Consider the following 17,153-nt stretch of genomic DNA (forward strand, 5'->3'; position numbering starts at 1 on the left):
TCTATTTTTTGAGGCAGTTGGAGGAAGTATGTGCTAAAGGCAAAAGACTGTAGGGGAAAATATTTGTAAAAAAAAAAATTTTGTATAAGCTTACAGCATTTTTTTAAATTTATGAGACAAGCAAGCAGAGACCTAGATAAGTGATAAGGCTGCATTATCAAAGTGTTAATAGGTAAACGTATTAACAAAAATGCTGTGAAATGAAGAATCAGCTGTTCATTTTTTTTAACATAGAAGAGATCCCTGCCTCAATCCACTGCCAACCTGCTTCAGGGCTCAAAGCTTTGCGTAACTCTGAGCTTCACAACTCATCCCGTTTGTCCTTGCTTCCAGACTGCCAGAGTGCAGGTCAGTTCATGGTCAACAGTACTGGAGGCAGCTGACACATCCAAAAGAATCAGAAACGACACCTGATTTTCATCCATCATTTACAAAGGATTATCAGCCAACACAAATATGTGCTGTGACTTCTGAATCAAGTGGTTTGTAAATAACCGTGCATTATGGACAGGATTTCAAGTGGGCTCAGTGTTGCCTTATCCAAAAAGAAAAGTAAACTGAAGCTAAAGTAGAACACTAATGTGTGCTGACATGAACTTACGCAAATTCAGTGCTCTTAGCATAGGGAGAGTAGGGTTATCCGGCCATCTACTAAAGGGTCTGGGATCTGAGAGAAGGATTTAGGACCAATTTCCTGCAGAGTAGAGATGTTTAAGGAAACAGCTAAGATGAAAGTGATGCATGTCATTGTGTGGAAGAGTATCTGGTTTTAAACTTGGATTTATTAGGCACACTTACTGTGTGAAACAAGTTCAGAAATATTAAGTTTCAATATCTGAGATCAACTGCCACGTAGAGAAATTTCATATGGCAAAATAATTGCCCAGATACCTCAGAATTCATGTCATTCATGACTTTAAGGGTGTTCTCTGTGTTATTTAGTCCAAACAGGGCTATTGTAACAGCTACAAATAGAGAACAAGGGAGGGGCTGTTCTTTGCATGGAGGCAGGGAGGCAGTTCTCTATGTAGATGCCTCTGCTGTAACATCAGGGCCCAGATAGATAAAAACATTCTCCAGACTGGTAACCCTAACCTCCCCCTCACACCCTACTGTCCTCAGTTCCTTCTGTCCCAGGTTTCAAAAACACAAGTCCTTCCTGCTTAAAAAACTCCTCCAAACACATTCTGTCTAGGGTCCCCTCCCATGTTGTCCTTTCCCAAGGTCTCTGCCGTTCCAAAGCACCTATCTCCCATAACAAAGCCACTCATCTTCCTCCCCAGCTCTCCTTGCTTAGATTTACTTAATCTCTGACAGTTATTTTCCCATACCTTTCACTAACCCAAACTCACTGTTCCTCCAGAGCCAGTCCTCGCAATCCCCAAACCTCCAAACTAGAGAAATAAGGCCTTCCTAATCCTTTTTGAACCCCAACCTTCTTTTCCCATCTGCCACCCTTCTTCTCCAATCCCTCTATCAAGTATTTCCACAGATCTTAAATTCCCCCTCTAATCCCAATTCCCATTTCATCTCCTGCAGCCACTGAGCTCCACACCCTCAGCTTAGTATTCCCACCCTGGTTCCCATCTCCCAAATGCTGCTGTTCATTCATTACCCATTTATTACCTCCCTGTTGATGGCCATGAGTCAATAGTACCTTCTCATCAACCTCTGCCTCCAGCCGAGCCCTCCCCTTCCTTAGGTCAATCTCAGAGAAACTATCTGAAGATCCTGGACACAGAAGTCACTCATCAGAAATCAACCAAGACAGGACTCTGAGAGTGGAGGAAGACATGTACAGTGTAGCTGAAGGTGTTGTGTATAAAAGCTTATTTTTTATTGTTATTTTATTACCAGTGTTTTAAAATAGTAACCTGAAAATTCATTCAATTCACTTTCTTTACATAAAAAAAAATAAAATTCAAATACAAAATTGTCATCAACAATAGATACAATGACAGGGAAAACATAAGGATGAAAAATAGCTTACAAAATAGAAAATTATTCTTTAAGAAATGCAGAATGTAATTAGTAAATACTACACTTTTTTGTTATTATGTAGTTACTTGAGCCTAAGAAAACCCCTCTACATTTTTCCATATACTGTTTAATTACATATCTTTTCCTATTTAGTTATGAAATTAGTATTAAAGTATATACCAACAGATCAATTTTAAATCCACAAAACAAGTTACAATTAAAATATACTTATTTCCAATTTACACAATTATAAATGCAATTTATATATATTGCATAAATTGCATATAAATGCAATTATAAATGGAATCATATAATAGAATAAAGTTTCTTGCTATCATGTCAGAATGAATACAGGGCAGTTAAAATTCTGCTTTTGGTTACATCTTCATTAAATTCTACTAACCGAGGAAAGAAAAGTAAAATTGGTAAGAAATGCATGGCAATTCCAAAATTCCTGTTTTACTAATACAAAAAAAACCCATGAATCTAAGAAGTTTTCAGTCATATTACAACTCTAGAACCAATGGCTTCCAACTGGGAACTGGAACTAGCTCAGAAATAGATGTTCGTAGGCGTGTATACTTTGGTCCAAGAATGAAGTGTGCACTAATGTCTAATATGGCTCCTTTTTTTTAAATGCAGTTTCCATGGACAACTGAAACTGTAGTTTTGTTCATCCCTAGAGCTTGACGTGGACTGAGCCATTCAAAGTCAATCATCTGATTTATTTGTAAGCATGATCAGGTTTCCTAAAGGACATATTCTCTATCCCTCTTGGTTGAGAAGCCAGATCCAGTGGGCGTGAGCACGCTGTGTAAAATGCAGACGTACAAGATTACACTTACTACTTTGCATTGACGCATGAAGCCATTTGAAGAGTCTCTTCCAGAGTTGCCAAAAGGGGCAGGCTTCTCCTTCTGTGGTCTGTTCTACAGCCCTAACCTCTAGGTGAGCTGGGAACAGCAGAGGTAGGCAGTTCCCCCTCTCCAGGATCCCAAGGATGATCACTACAACTAGGAGAGCAAGAAGCTGAATGTATCAGGCAAAGCTGAGGGCACCATGGGGGTGACTGTGATGCAGGATATCAAAAAAAGAGGCCAGAGCATCTAAGTGTTTTGACCTGAGAGATCTAGCAGCGAATGTTAAGGCAAAAGTGAAATAAGAGACAGACTGTATGAAATGGCAGGTGATCAGAGAGCTTTTGGGAGCAGAAGGAGACGTCCTGGAGCAGAGTCATTGGAAATTAATCCTGGCCCTTTGGTCTTTCTTGTGATGTGTTTCTGGAACAGCTTAATCTGGCATCAAGTGGACTGTGATCCAAATCTTGTGCCGTGAACAAGGAGAGGCTAATGGAAGAAAAAATACAGATATACATTTTTATTGCTTTGACTCAGTCAATCCCAGGGGAAAAGCTTTTGCACCCAAATTGTCTCATGTAATAAGTAGTAAAGTCACTCTAAAACATGAATTCTCCTACTTATGATTTTGGTTATGTAAGGTACAGCACATTATAATGTGCTAATGGCTATGAAGGCACTTTATTACTAATGAATTTTGTTGTATCCCTTTTCCACAAAATACTGATTTTGGAACAAAATTTGGAATGTCCAAGCCTGGATTTTAAGGTGGGTCAGCCAGGTGCCCACCAAAGCTGCTCTATCACTCCTCTCCTAAGCTGGACCAGGCAAGAAAAACATGACAAAATTTTCATGGGTCAAGATAAGCACAGGGAGATCTCTCAGCAATTACCATCACAGGCAAAACAGACTCAACTTGGGGTAATTAGTTGAATTTATTACCAATCAGGTCACAGTAGGATAATGAGAAACAAAACCAAATCTTCAAACACCTTGCCCCCACCCCTCCCTTCTTCACAGGTTCAGCTTCACTCCCAATTTTCTTTACCTCCTCCTCCTGAGCGGTGCAGTGGGACAGGGAATGGGGGTTATGGTCAGTTCATCATACGTTTTCTCTGTTGCTCCTTTCTCCTCAGGGGGAGGACTCCTCATATTTTTGCCCTGCTCTGGCATGGGGTCCCTCCCAGTGGAGACAGTTCTCCATGAACTTCTCCAACGTGGGTCCTTCCTATGGGACTACTTCAGTGTGGATTCCTTTCATGGGGTGCAGTCCTTCAGAAAGAGACTGCTCCAGTGTGGGTGCCTCATGGGGTCAACAAATCCTGCCACCAAACCTGCTTCACCGTGGGCTCTTCTCTCCACAGGTTCTGCCAGGAGCCTGCTCCAGCATGGGATCTCCACGGGGTCATAGCCTCCTTCAGGCACATCCACCTGCTCCAGCGTGGGTTCCTCCATGAGCTGCAGATGGATATCTGCTGCACCGTTAACCTCCACAGGCTGCAGGAGGACAGCCTGCCTCACCATGGTCTTTATCACGGGCTGCAGGGGAATCTCTGCTCTGGTGCCTGAAGCACCTACTCTCCCACCTTCTTCACTGACCTGGGTGTCTGCAGAGTTGTTTCTCTCACGTATTCTCACTCATCTCCTCTAGTAACTGTTCTCTAGCTGGTTTTTTCCACCCTTCTTAAATATGTTATCATGGAAGGCACTACCACTGTCGCTGATGGGCTTGGCCTTGGCCAGTGGTGAGTCTGTCTTGGAGCCGGCTGGCATTGGCTCTATCAGACAGAGGGGAAGCTTCTATCAGCTTCTCACAGAAGCCACCCCTGTAGCCCCCCCACTACCTTGCCACACAAGCCCAACACAAAGATATTTATCCAAGAAGTATGAGTATGAAGTTTCATTTTCATCTTCAGCCAGTAGGAATTCAAACCCATTTTTCCTGTTTTCGTACTATGTAGTCGCTGGATACGGTGAACGAACATTCCTGGAAATGGCAAGCTGAATAAATAAATCTTTCTCCTCTCTGTGATGTTTATTTTATAGCCCCTAATTTTCATCATTGAGCCCCCTAATGTGCCCTCTTTTGATTTTATTGGTTTGAGTTTTTTTCCCGTGAAATATACCAGCTAGAACTCAAGAAGATGCTATAAGAAACACAGAACAACCTGCATTTGAAGACTTCTGATGCTCAATCAGAAAATGAACCAAAGTCAAATGACTTTGAACTTTCTCAGTCTAGCCAAGGAAGGCCTAGAGACCAGATTTCCCAATCTTTGCAAGCATCTTATTATATTATGAAATTAAAAAAATCCCTTCTGGTTCCTTTAAAAAAATATGCATAACAGTTTTTCAAGCAGCACACTATGTTTGCTAGGAATGTTCTGAGAATATTTTACAAGTTAGACTTAAGGGAAAATTCCTATTTCTGAAACCTGATCAAGTGTTGAACCAGCTGCTGAGCTTCTCATACTGGGGCAATCTGAGATGGGCCACACAGAACTGAATTCTCATAATAGTAATGTTTAACATCAAACAAAGAGGCCCCTGGTGAGTTTAGGTATCTATATTGGGTTAGCTGCAGCTGAGCAGGGGATTTGGGGATCATAATTAACACTCAGCTACACCCAAGTTTCTCCAGAACTCCCTCAACTCTTCATTGGTTCAAGTCTGAGTTCTTTTGCAGATCTGCCCTTGTTTTGATTTATTTATTTTTTTTTACTATCAGTGCTTCAAAATCTCTTCCACATCGTTCTCAGAAACCCATGATGTTGAAATGTTTTTCTCCTTTTGTCCTCCATACTTGGACAGGAGACTGTGGTACCGTGGTTCAATAATCTAAGAAGGCTTTATAGGAGCTATTAGGAGATGCTGTCACAGCAATTTAACAGTTGCTGATGAATATTCATGCTGTCTCCTCCCAAAAGCCAGAAAGTCATGATGAGGCAAGAAAAAACTCTGCAACCGGGTAGAGAAGAGAGAAATGAGACCCGACTCCCCCCCAGCCAGAACACTTTTCCATAGTGAGGAAGGGATCACCAGTCACTGGGCTGGCTATTATCTTCTGTCAGGGGAACACACGAGGACAGCATGACTTCCTCTCCATGTGGTCAGGGTGCTGGGATTCCCTCACGTCCTCAGGCTGAGACCTGTAGCCTCCTTATGCAGAACTATTCCAGCTGAGATGTGGTTTTGACAGTTGGACTGATAACTGTCCACTGGGAAGTGACTGGGATGTCAAGGCTGTTATGCCAAGGCTGACAAAGAGCTGTCAGATAACCATTCTCATTTATTTCTGTTTCTATGTTTCTTCCAGTTTACACAATGCTTTAACTGTGAAATATTGTGTAATTGCATACTTCCTAAGAGGGAAAATATGTTATTTTCCTCATTTTTGTTCCATGTGCTAAAGTCTCCTTCCCGTACTCTTTTCCTACACCTCTAAGCTTTGGAATACTAAATTAGAAGTTGAGTAACTAGCACTGAAAATAATGGACCAAATTCATTCCAACTGTTACTTCCACATCAGGGTCTTACATCTGGGACAGATTTGGCCCTCCTATTTAAAGTTTTTAATTGACAATTGCAAAACAGAGCTTGTATAGCAGCTCCCACGCTGTCTAGCAAACTTTTGAAATAAAGCTGCAAGTCTTCTGAAAATCTGTTTTGACTAAATGTCACCTTTCAGTGAGGTAATTGGTTTTGAGACTAAAAACAAGAGTGTGAATAAAGAAACATTACACTGGGGTATATCACTGGAGTCCCCATTTCTTAATCTGCTTAAAACCTATAGAAAATTTTTAAATGGTACCTCCCTGAAACATAAACTAAACCATCTCTGCAACAGTTATCACTCACTTCTGTAATACTTTCCAAAATAAATAAATAAGGAAATATCTATCAGAGCCATGATGAGGTGCAAAGTAATTTTCCATTTGCCACCTCCTCAAACAGTATTCTGGTGTTTTTACAAAAAAAGTTAAATTAAATGTTCTATAAATCTCTGCAAATGTTTTGCTTTCATTTCAAGAAAGTTTTCTTCAGTACTAGACACGAGAATAGGTCGCTTTGCAGTGACAATTTCAGATGAACACTCAAATCACTTGCCTTCTGCTTCCGATTCAGGTAACGGTGACCCAGTGGTGCCTCGAGCACCTTATTGCCTAGTTGATTCCCATGTAAGTAATGATCTGACCAAAGGGCTTGTTGCAAACACGTTCCATGGCTCATCGGTAGATTCTACACAAATGACAGACCTATCCTTTCTAGAAAGATCTGTCCTCTTGCCGCCATTCAGCTGGGATGAGCAGAGCTCTAGGGGCAGAGGAAATCCACACCAACCATTTAACAGGTGAGCAAATTTCATCACTTAAAACTATGCCTGTGCTTTGCTAGACAGAAGATTCAAAAGCTACCAACAGAACTTGAGAATTAAAGCTGGTTTATCTAGCAGCCACATTTTTTAATACATGACAACTGAAGGCCGGCCCTGATCTATCTATTGGCTATTTGCACTGATCAATGCACTGTGAGACTTATGCAGTGCAGAGAGCTCTACTGTTAATTAAAATTTTCCTTGTATCGATCCTGGAGCACAGTCTCCTATTTTGTGTTAGTAGCAGCCAGAGACTGGGCCAGCAGCATGCCGAAACAGGAGGCAGGAATAGGAGAGTCATAGACAGTATCATCGGGGACCAAGCGTGTTGTTACATTCAAAGCATGACCACAGAGGCAAAATGCTGATTCCATCCAAACCCATAAAGCCTGACTTTAAGCTGATTTAGCTCCCTCTTTTCTGCTCCTTGTTGAGTCATCAGAAGGCTTTCTCATCCAGGATTAGACCTAATCCTTCTGTGACATCACCCTTTACACTAAGTAATGTATAAAGTGAGGGCAGGACACAGGTCACAATAGCTTCCACAGATTTGTAAATCATAGCATACATAACACTGTTCTTTCCTGCTTGTGTCATAAAATACCAGATTTCTATTTTCTTTTCCTAATTTCTACATAATAGCTCAATGCAATTTGTTCTACTTTGGCACTTTTTACAAAGCAGTATGTAGCAGAGCCCAACACTTGTAAAAATCACAACATTTTGTATTTTCTACAAAATACTTAAATTTCTGCTATAAACCCTAAACTTTCAAAAATAAGTTCTTTCACATATTTAGGTGAGGTTCATATACCTTAAGTATGATATCTAGAAGTCCATCACTTGATGTAGAGGCCCTGCACCATGACACCTTTATTCTTCTTCTTCTTTTCATGCTTCCATTGCTCATTTTCTCATTTTAAACCCTGACTTTTCTTGTGATTGCCCCTTTTTCTCCACAAATTCTCTTGCTTTGAGATTCTGTCATTCCTCTGTTCTGTATCCAGCATGCATTTCTTCTTCCTTTCACTTTGGTCACCTTCCTCCTCCATTTTCCTCTTCTCCTTTGATGTCCCAGCTCCCTTAGTATCCCTCTCTGTTCCTGTCCATTTCCTACTTCTCCTGGCCTTTCCCTTCTCCTTCTCTGCAAGAATCTCCTTCCCATTTCCTCCTTCCACCAAACACGGAACTCTAGAGCAAATGCATTCAGACTGCTGCAGAAAACAATGCAGTAATAGAGGGATTTCAGCTACTAGGGCCACTCTGAGCTCTCTCCCTCCATTTTGAAGTTCTAACTGTTCTATCCATTTTAAAGAGTAAGTCTTCTCTCACTGGGGAAAATATCCTTGATTTTCTTTGCATCAACCTTAATATGAGAAAGAGCGGAGTCTCACTCACAGCAACCATTAGGAGCTCATGCCTGTCCTTGGTTTCAGCATTCTCAGGCAGCAAAGACTACTCAGCTTTTCTTTCTCAATTCCCATTCTTACGCTAACTGCTAGGTTATTAAAATCTGCAGGATGAAACTGATCTTTTTGGAATTACAATTTGGCACCACAATATAGTTTTAAGACCGTTTTCCTAAGCCAGTTTCTGGATATCACCCAAAAGCAATAAGACATAGACCCTCAAATATATTTACGTTCCCAAATCCCATTTATTTTGGTATGAACTTCACCTGAATTGAAAAGGGCCCAATCTGCAAAATTTTTAAAAATCCTAGCTCCAGTAGAATCAAAGATTAAACAAATGCAGATAAGTAATTCCACTCTAACAACGGGGGAAGGGAAGGCTTAAAGGATTAGGCTAAGGTCTGAGATGTAAAAATCTCCAGTCATTAGGACAGGATCAATTCAACTTGTCCAGGGTAAAACCAATGAAAGAAGAATTGCTATGCAAAGAAAGAAGCAAAGAGCAAAGAAAAGTCTTAGGCTAGAAAAGAGCAATATGTAGGTGACATGGTAAACCCGACTCCTTTCATGCTATGTAAAAAGCCAAGGTGGCAATAGAAGGAGCCAAGCATAAGAAAACTTCAAGCTATAGATCCTGCGCTAGCAGTCAGTCAGAAGACTGCTTCTGAAGAGAGTCCTTTATCTTCAACAGTGTCAGTTCTTGGCACTGAGATTGCAAACACAAGGGATCTACAATGCTTAGGGTTGATGAGATTCCAGGCTGGAGACAGCAGCCTGAGGAGTGATCTGTAAATGTCTAAATGATATTGGAGATTTCTCAACTGAAATATCTCAGCACCCCCTCAACACACGATCACCACTTTGAAGTATAAAAACTCTCAAAACATATCAGACAAATGGCAGCTCCGAACATATAGAAAGGTCTGAAAAGGCAGAGTAGTTCCCAACAGCAGCCATCAAACCCAGGAGAAAAGCAGCCAGGAAAGCTAGGAACCAGAGAGCTGGGAATCCTATACCATTCTCAAGTATCTTGGGTGGACACCTGTGCTGCACCTTTTGCTACTGCCTCTTCACTTGAAGAGCTGGCAATTATTCCTAAACTTGCTGACACCACTCTGCCTAATGCAGCCTAGGTCCTGCTTTTCTCACATAGGTGGATGATGATCAGCTTGGTATCTGTAAGAACGCTCAAGTCCTTTCTGTCCAAGCTGCTTTCCAGTCAGTCAGCCCCGAGTCTGTGCTGGTACTTGGGGTTGTTCCTTTGAGGTGCAGGACTTGACATTTCCCTCATCTTGAAGTTCATTAGGTCTCTGTTGGCCCATTTCTGTAGCCTAGAGAGGTCCCTCTGGATGGCAGAACACCCACACAATCTATTAACCACTCCTCTGAGTTTTGTATCATCTGCAAACTTGCTGAGGGTGCATCCTGTACCATCATTAAGATCCTTAATGGAGGAATGATAATACAATCATCATAATGAATAATGCTGATCTTAAAGGTCTTTTCCAACCTAAATCATTCTATGATTCTCTGACTAAAAGGTATTGGTGCCAGCGTTGACCGATAGTTGGCCTGATGTACGTTTCATCCCACAGCCCCTCTTTTAGAAACATCTTGTTAATCTCTATGACTTCTATTAAACTTAATGAAAATAATGTGGATAAAAATCTATAATACTCAGATTCTTCAGCCACTGCCCTTTGGTTCTCAAAGCATATAGAAATTTGGTTGGAAACTTTTGACTGGGAACGTTTCCAGCTTCGGTTGGAAAAATGGGAAACTCCCATCTTGATTGGAGTCATATGTCTTAATTCAGAGATGATATCAGAGGCTTTTTGAATATTATTTTCTTAAACTACCTGAGAACAAGCTTAAACTCTTCTTAAACTGCATGAAAGCTACCTTAAACTAGTGTGAAAACAGAGTTGCCACGGCAAATTGTAACTAACTGTATTGATTTTATGATTGAAACATTACTGGATTTTGACTGACTTTTTGGTGTAAATACGTATAACAGTGCTCAGCATGTTCCTTTTTGCAGTCCTTCAAAATGAGCTCTGATCTATGACTAGGCTTCCCAAGTATGGTGATAATACAACCAATTAAGTAATAGCAATATTGAAGCAAATTCATTTGGAGACACATTACTTTAAATCTCTTTAGAGTCTAGTGCTATTCTTCAGCATGTCTTTCCTACAGAGTTATTTGGACTTTCACTCAATTAACTCAGCATCCCCCAAAGTGAGTAAGCCTCCAGATGGTCTCTTCTTTGAGGTGGCTAAGATATTTTTACTGGGAGGGGGATGCAACTTCTTTCAGACTGCATCTGTGAGACATTTAGGAAGTTATATTGGTGTTCACAAAATAACGATGCCTGTCCCGAAAAATCATCCTGCTCTTTTATGAAAGTTTGTTTTAATTGGCTGCCTACCTAGTGTAGCTGTCTTCTCAGCCCACACTTTTGCCTGAGCTGGGCTGAGATGTCAAAAATGGAAGAAGAAAATGAATTATTTAAACCTTCATGTAGAAAACCACTGAATTCTCTTGCCATTACACCGATTTTACATTATCTCATTTGGTTTGCCTTTTATATTAGTGCATTTTATGAAGTCGCTCTTTATTGACAGCACCGTGAGATGTCAACCAGACCTCAGGAGCTTTCTCAAAGATGGCTCTTCATTCTGATATTTGGATTTAGCACTAAACCTTCTTGGACCTTGGTATATTTGAATTTATGGCAAAGCTGATTCTGCATCATAAAGTTCTGATCTGAATCAGAACCCTCAGTACCTACTGAAACTGCAAACTCAGTAACCACTTAAAAAGCATTGTTCATGTTTTTCCACAGGGTCTTATGAATCAAGCTGAAAACAATTTTTTATTATTGAAAACAGACTCCAATAAGGTTCTATCCTTTATTTTATTTTATTTTAATTTATTTTATTTTACTTTATTTTATTTATATTGGCAGAATTGATAAAAAATCCTAAAAAACACTCCAACCGCATTTGACATGTTAAAATATTACATGAATACAATGTAACACAATTTCCTACAAAAGAATTAAATTTCCACTGATATTTATGAAAGTCAGATAAAACTCTTGAAAATGTGTGTGTAGAACTCAAAAAGTCTTTTGGGGCTTCTGCCAAAAATTAAAAATCAATTTTTATTATAGAATCATAGAATCATAGAAACTTCATGGTTGGAAAGGACCTTTGAGATCGAGTCCAACCATACACCCAAAACAAAAAAAACACAAAAACCCCCCAACCAAAAAAAAAAAAACCCACCAACCAAAAAGACCCCAACAACCTACAATCTCTGCCACTAGAGCATGCCCTGAAGTGCCACATCTAGACGTTTCTTAAACACCTCTAGGGATGGTGACTCAGCCACCTGCCTGGGCAGGCTGTTCCAGTGCCTGACCACTCTTTCAGTAAAGTAATTCTTCCTAATATCTAATCTAAACCTCCCCTGCTGCAACTTCAGACCATTTCCTCTGGTCCTGTCATTATTCACCTGGGAGAAGAGGCCAACACCCACCTCTCTCCAACCTCCTTTCAGGTAGTTGTAGAGGGCAATGAGGTCTCCCCTCAGCCTCCTCTTCTCCAAGCTAAACATGCCCAGCTCCCTCAGCCTCTCCTCATATGACCTGGTCTCCAGACCCCTCACCAGCCTGGTAGCTCTCCTCTGGACACGCTCCAGCACCTCAAAGTCCCTCTTGTACAGAGGGGCCCAGAACTGAACACAGCACTCGAGGTGAGGCCTCACCAGGGCCAAGTACAGAGACACCATCACTTCCCTGCTCCTGCTGGCCATGCTATTCCTGATACAGGCCAGAATGCTGTTGGCCTTCTTGGCCACCTGGGCATTACATTAACTCAAATGAAAAAATTAGTGTTTGAATAATTTAAAATAAGTTTTGCTTGTATTTTTTAAAATGTGGACTCTTTCAGTTGTGATTGACAACACACAACTAAAAAGCAGAAATACTTTTAACAAGTTTCACGTTAAATAATATTACTTTTTAAAGTATCCAAATTTACCAGTCAATCCAACTTCCATTTCAGAGCAGTATCACTTTAGTGTCTCTTTAGAACTGATGGAAATTATTACAAAAGGTGTCTTAAATACTCAGGTTCATAATTTAGAATATCAACCTCTATCATAGTCACAGTGATTTGCACTAAAACATACACTAAATTTACACCAAATAACCTTTCTACATACTTGTTTCTGTGTTTTTTTCATTTTTCCTTTTTTTCTCCTGTATTCAGCTATTTGCTCTTACCTGTACTCAAGCTTCTCACCCTTGTTCACAGATACTTTAAGAGCAGTATTGTTGCCTGACTTCTGTAAATCTTGCTGTGGCTGCCTTCTGGTATATCAAATAGCCAATTAGACAGAGTATTTGATTTGAAAGCAGCAGCTCTGTGGTCAACATGAACAGTAGCGCACTGATTTGTCTCACCATTCTAATTTTAATGATCCCATGATCGTTAATATAAGAATCACAGAGACTATGCCAAAAATATACCTCCCTGCTGAAAATATACCTGCCCGACTGCCATCTTGTCTAATCACAACCCAGAAAGACAGGAAAAGATTGAGTTTTCCTAGAGACGCCACTCAATCTCATTTTTCAGTCGCATAGCTTTTTGTCCCACTTTCCAGTTTTACCAGGTAATAATATCACCCTCATTTTGAAAAGGAGAGAAATATTTATGTGCCAGAGCCCTGAAAAGACAATTCTTTTTTAAAAGATAAAATTTGCTTGGGTAAGAAGCTTCAGTCATCAGATTTTCTATGCACTCTACTGCAGCATGCTATTATTAAACTTTACCAATGAGTGTGAAAAACAAGACACATTAACAAAATAGTTATATAAACATACAGATGCTTCCTATGAAAAAAACTAGTCAGAGACATCCACTCACAAGCCCTGCTAAAATATGCTGAAGCGAGGGTAGTAGGGTCCCTATTTCTTGCCATGGGGCTTGTGATTGTATTTTTTGCTGTTGTTTTCTGGGTGGATAATTACTAAATGATGGTCCTTACGTGACCAGGTCAGCAGGACCCAGTTGTCTCAGAGTCTGCGAGCTAGGGAACATCTACCACACGATAAGAATCAGAGGGTATTCTGAGTACCTACTGTGTTGCCTAAGATAGGTGTAGGTGGAATTTAATTGTCTCAGTCTCAGTAATACCTACTCCCAAAGGGGAGAGGGATTGTCAGAAACCCACCTACCCCCCTCAGACATTAAGGTTTCTCACACCAAATGTATCACTGAAACACAGCAGTGGGTTCAATGAAAAGCATTTCCTGATAATGCAGGCACTAAGTTACAGAAACGCCTTCCGCTGGAGAAGTGGAAGTTCAAACCATCACAAAGGACTGCCACTGTATGACTGAAGTCTTCCACTCCCTGGGCTTACGCTGTAATTAATGGAGTGTTGCAAAAATTGTTCTGTACTTCCTCTTCCATGCATGTAGAGAAAGAAAAACGTGAAGAAATTGCTCCAGAGCAATTTTGTGTGTATTTCTAGCAAAGGAGTGTAAGGATCTAGATTTAGACATGATCCCATCCTCAGCATTCCCTGGTGGTTAGTGCTGAGTAGCAGTGCACTCAGCATATTAGTGGTTTTGGAAGCCTCTCCAAAGCAGTTAAATGCTTACCAGTGAGTTAAGGTATCCAGTCAGGATGCCAAGTACTTAACTGTTGGGTGCTTTAATTCCTTTTATTTATCTGGCCTAATGAATTTGAGGGTGTTCTTTAGGGAGATGGAGAGGCATGATGTTCATAGGATTCATTGGGAACACAGCATTCCCATGGGCCAGACCAGTTACCAGAGCAAACATCTCTCCTCACTAACGCAGAATTACTATTCGTTTCAAACAAGCATACTCTCCTGCCCTTCCACATACTTTGCATTATTCCATCCAATTTTATGCTGCTTCTCCAGGAGGCATGTGATCCACTCTTCCAGCCACGCAGCTGAAAGGCAGAGCTGTAACTCTAGACATGGGTGATAAACCAATGGGCTGCTAATTTCATGATGCGAAATCTCACACCTTTTTTTTTTTTCTTTTTTTTGTCAGGAGCTCTGCAGTGGCAGTACATCTGGTTTTGGCCAGAAGTGGTTTGGCAGTGCTCTCTGTAATCCGTCCAGATTCCTACGGCTCTGTAGCCCAGCAATTTGTCATGAACAAGTCCGTTGTGATTCGTCTTCTCATGGAAATTTGCAAAATTGTATACTAAGCAGTCCCTCCCCCACAGCTGGTCTTTGGATGTGATACCATGCGTCATCGCTGGGTACTGGAGAGAGGACATGGGCTACTACAACAAAATATCAATGACTATCACCTCATGGTCTGGAGTGACAAAGCCTAAATTCTGGGTTTATGTACTTACGAACAGGAATCCATGGGACTCTCTGCATGTCCATCTTTCTCTGTAATGGTAAGTGATACTGTGATACTGATCTGTCAGAGGGTGGGTAATCCACTCTGCCTGGGAGAAACCTACATGGTGCAGGTCCCTGGCGGTCAGATCACTGGATACAGCAGCTGATATGCTCCAAGGCACCCAGACAGCACAACAGAGGTTACCTTCTGTAGAGACATTGCATTAATGAATTTGTACCTAGCGTGCCACTGGAAACATTGTGATAGACAGGGCAAAGGAAGATTTCTTGGTTAACAAGCAAATAGCCCCAGGATTACAGTATGATCTCTTGGTGGAGAGTATACTATTCCTTCTATCCTTTTCAGATCTCATGAAAAATAAAATAGTGATCCTATTGGTTCATGTTTTCATTGTTCAACCATGCCTAGGAGGTGGGAAAAACCATCCATTAGGGGAGATATCAAGAAACAACTGAAAAAAAACTTTAAAGTATCCTGTACCGCTACCGCAAGGAAATACTTAATAAAATCAAAGGTGGTCTTCTTTTTCACTTTTTGTGTAAGAACCAAGCAAAATTCATGTCCATTACCTTGTCTTCCAAAAATAATCAAAGAAATTCAGAATAAAAACATGTCCATTGTTTCAGAATAAAACCACCTTCATTATATCTTTGTAAAGGTCCAGTCTTCCTGCATGTTCACCTGGCAATTCCAGGGCTTTAAAATTACACTGTAACGAAAGAATTTATAAAAATAAAAGACATCAAGGATCCGTGTTTCCAAAGAAACCATCAATTCCAGTTAGACTTCTTACTTTAAAAACTAAAAAATGAACTAAATCATGGTAATTCAAGGTCATTAGACAGAAAAATTGTATTATATTTTCTTGGAAGTACTTCAAAATGCAGTAACAGAAGATACGAGGATCCTTCCTTGGCTGTTTCCAACAAGTACACAAAGGAGCCATGCAACAGCAAAGGAGGGGAAACTTCTTCCAGCTTCCTTGTTTGAGCAGTTGTTCCATACTGACCCTATTCCCAGTGTCATCTGGAGGCATCTCAGGGCTGTCTAACCCAGGCTGAATGGCCAGTGTTCCCCACCATATTCCCTATAGAAACTGCCCCAGAATATATAGGCAAATCTTCCTCTGTCCAAAAATGGATGTAGCCAAATGGCAACGTCCAGCCAGAAAAAAAAATCCCCAGTTAGGTGCTGATGGCAGCTTCTGGGACCCTCTGTGCTGCCAGCAGAGCACAAAGGGCTCTGAATGGGGCTGAAGTTGCTGCCTGCAGATTTTATAGCAACGGTTGCGGAAAGCAAAGCTCCAAAACTTACTTCATATAATTAAAGGTCTCTCTCTCTCTCTTTCTTTATTTTACTTTACAAAATGCCTGGAACATGGCACCACCCAAATATTAGTCGTGCATCACTATCAAGCTGAGAGCTTGAGTAAACATGAAAAAAATCACAGATAAGCTCATTCTGACTTGTGAAAGCCAAAAGCAACTGCGATGTAACAAAGGCTGCGTGGCATGTCCTGTGATAAGGAAGAGCTTGTTCTGGGAAGGGCCCTTGGTTTCAGTTTGCTAATTTTCTTTCTCTGCAGCTTTGGCAGTAACAAGGGCGTAAAAGGCCTTTTTCTGATTTTTACTGCATGTTTGGAAAATGTCTTATGTCTTCACTGATCCAGGCGCTCACAGGGTGTGGATGGCATTTTTACCGTCAGCGCTAGCCAACACTCTCCCACTGTTTCAATGTTTTTTGTCGCTCTACATCCTGCATTGCTAGGTAAGGTAGCCCATCATCTCAACGCGTATTACCCCCAGGGAATGTAAAAAAAGAACCTAAAAGGAAATTAAGTTGGAACAGAGCTGGCTGAATCTCTAAATACAGTGAGACCATTAATGCCAGCCGTGCTAAGCCAATGTCTAAATCAGCTGCATTTTTAGTGGCCAAATTCTGGTCTGATTTACACTTACTAGATCCAGATAAACTCCTTGGAAGTGAAGGGAGTTCCTGTGGAGCTGCATCACAGAAAGGCAGAAACAGAATATACCCCTTTGTTTGAATTCCTCATGGTTTCAAGAATACAAATGAGTTGGGAAGAGGCTTTTTTGGGC

This window comes from Chroicocephalus ridibundus, chromosome 1, assembly GCF_963924245.1.
Source record: "Chroicocephalus ridibundus chromosome 1, bChrRid1.1, whole genome shotgun sequence".
NCBI classification, from domain to species: domain Eukaryota; kingdom Metazoa; phylum Chordata; class Aves; order Charadriiformes; family Laridae; genus Chroicocephalus; species Chroicocephalus ridibundus.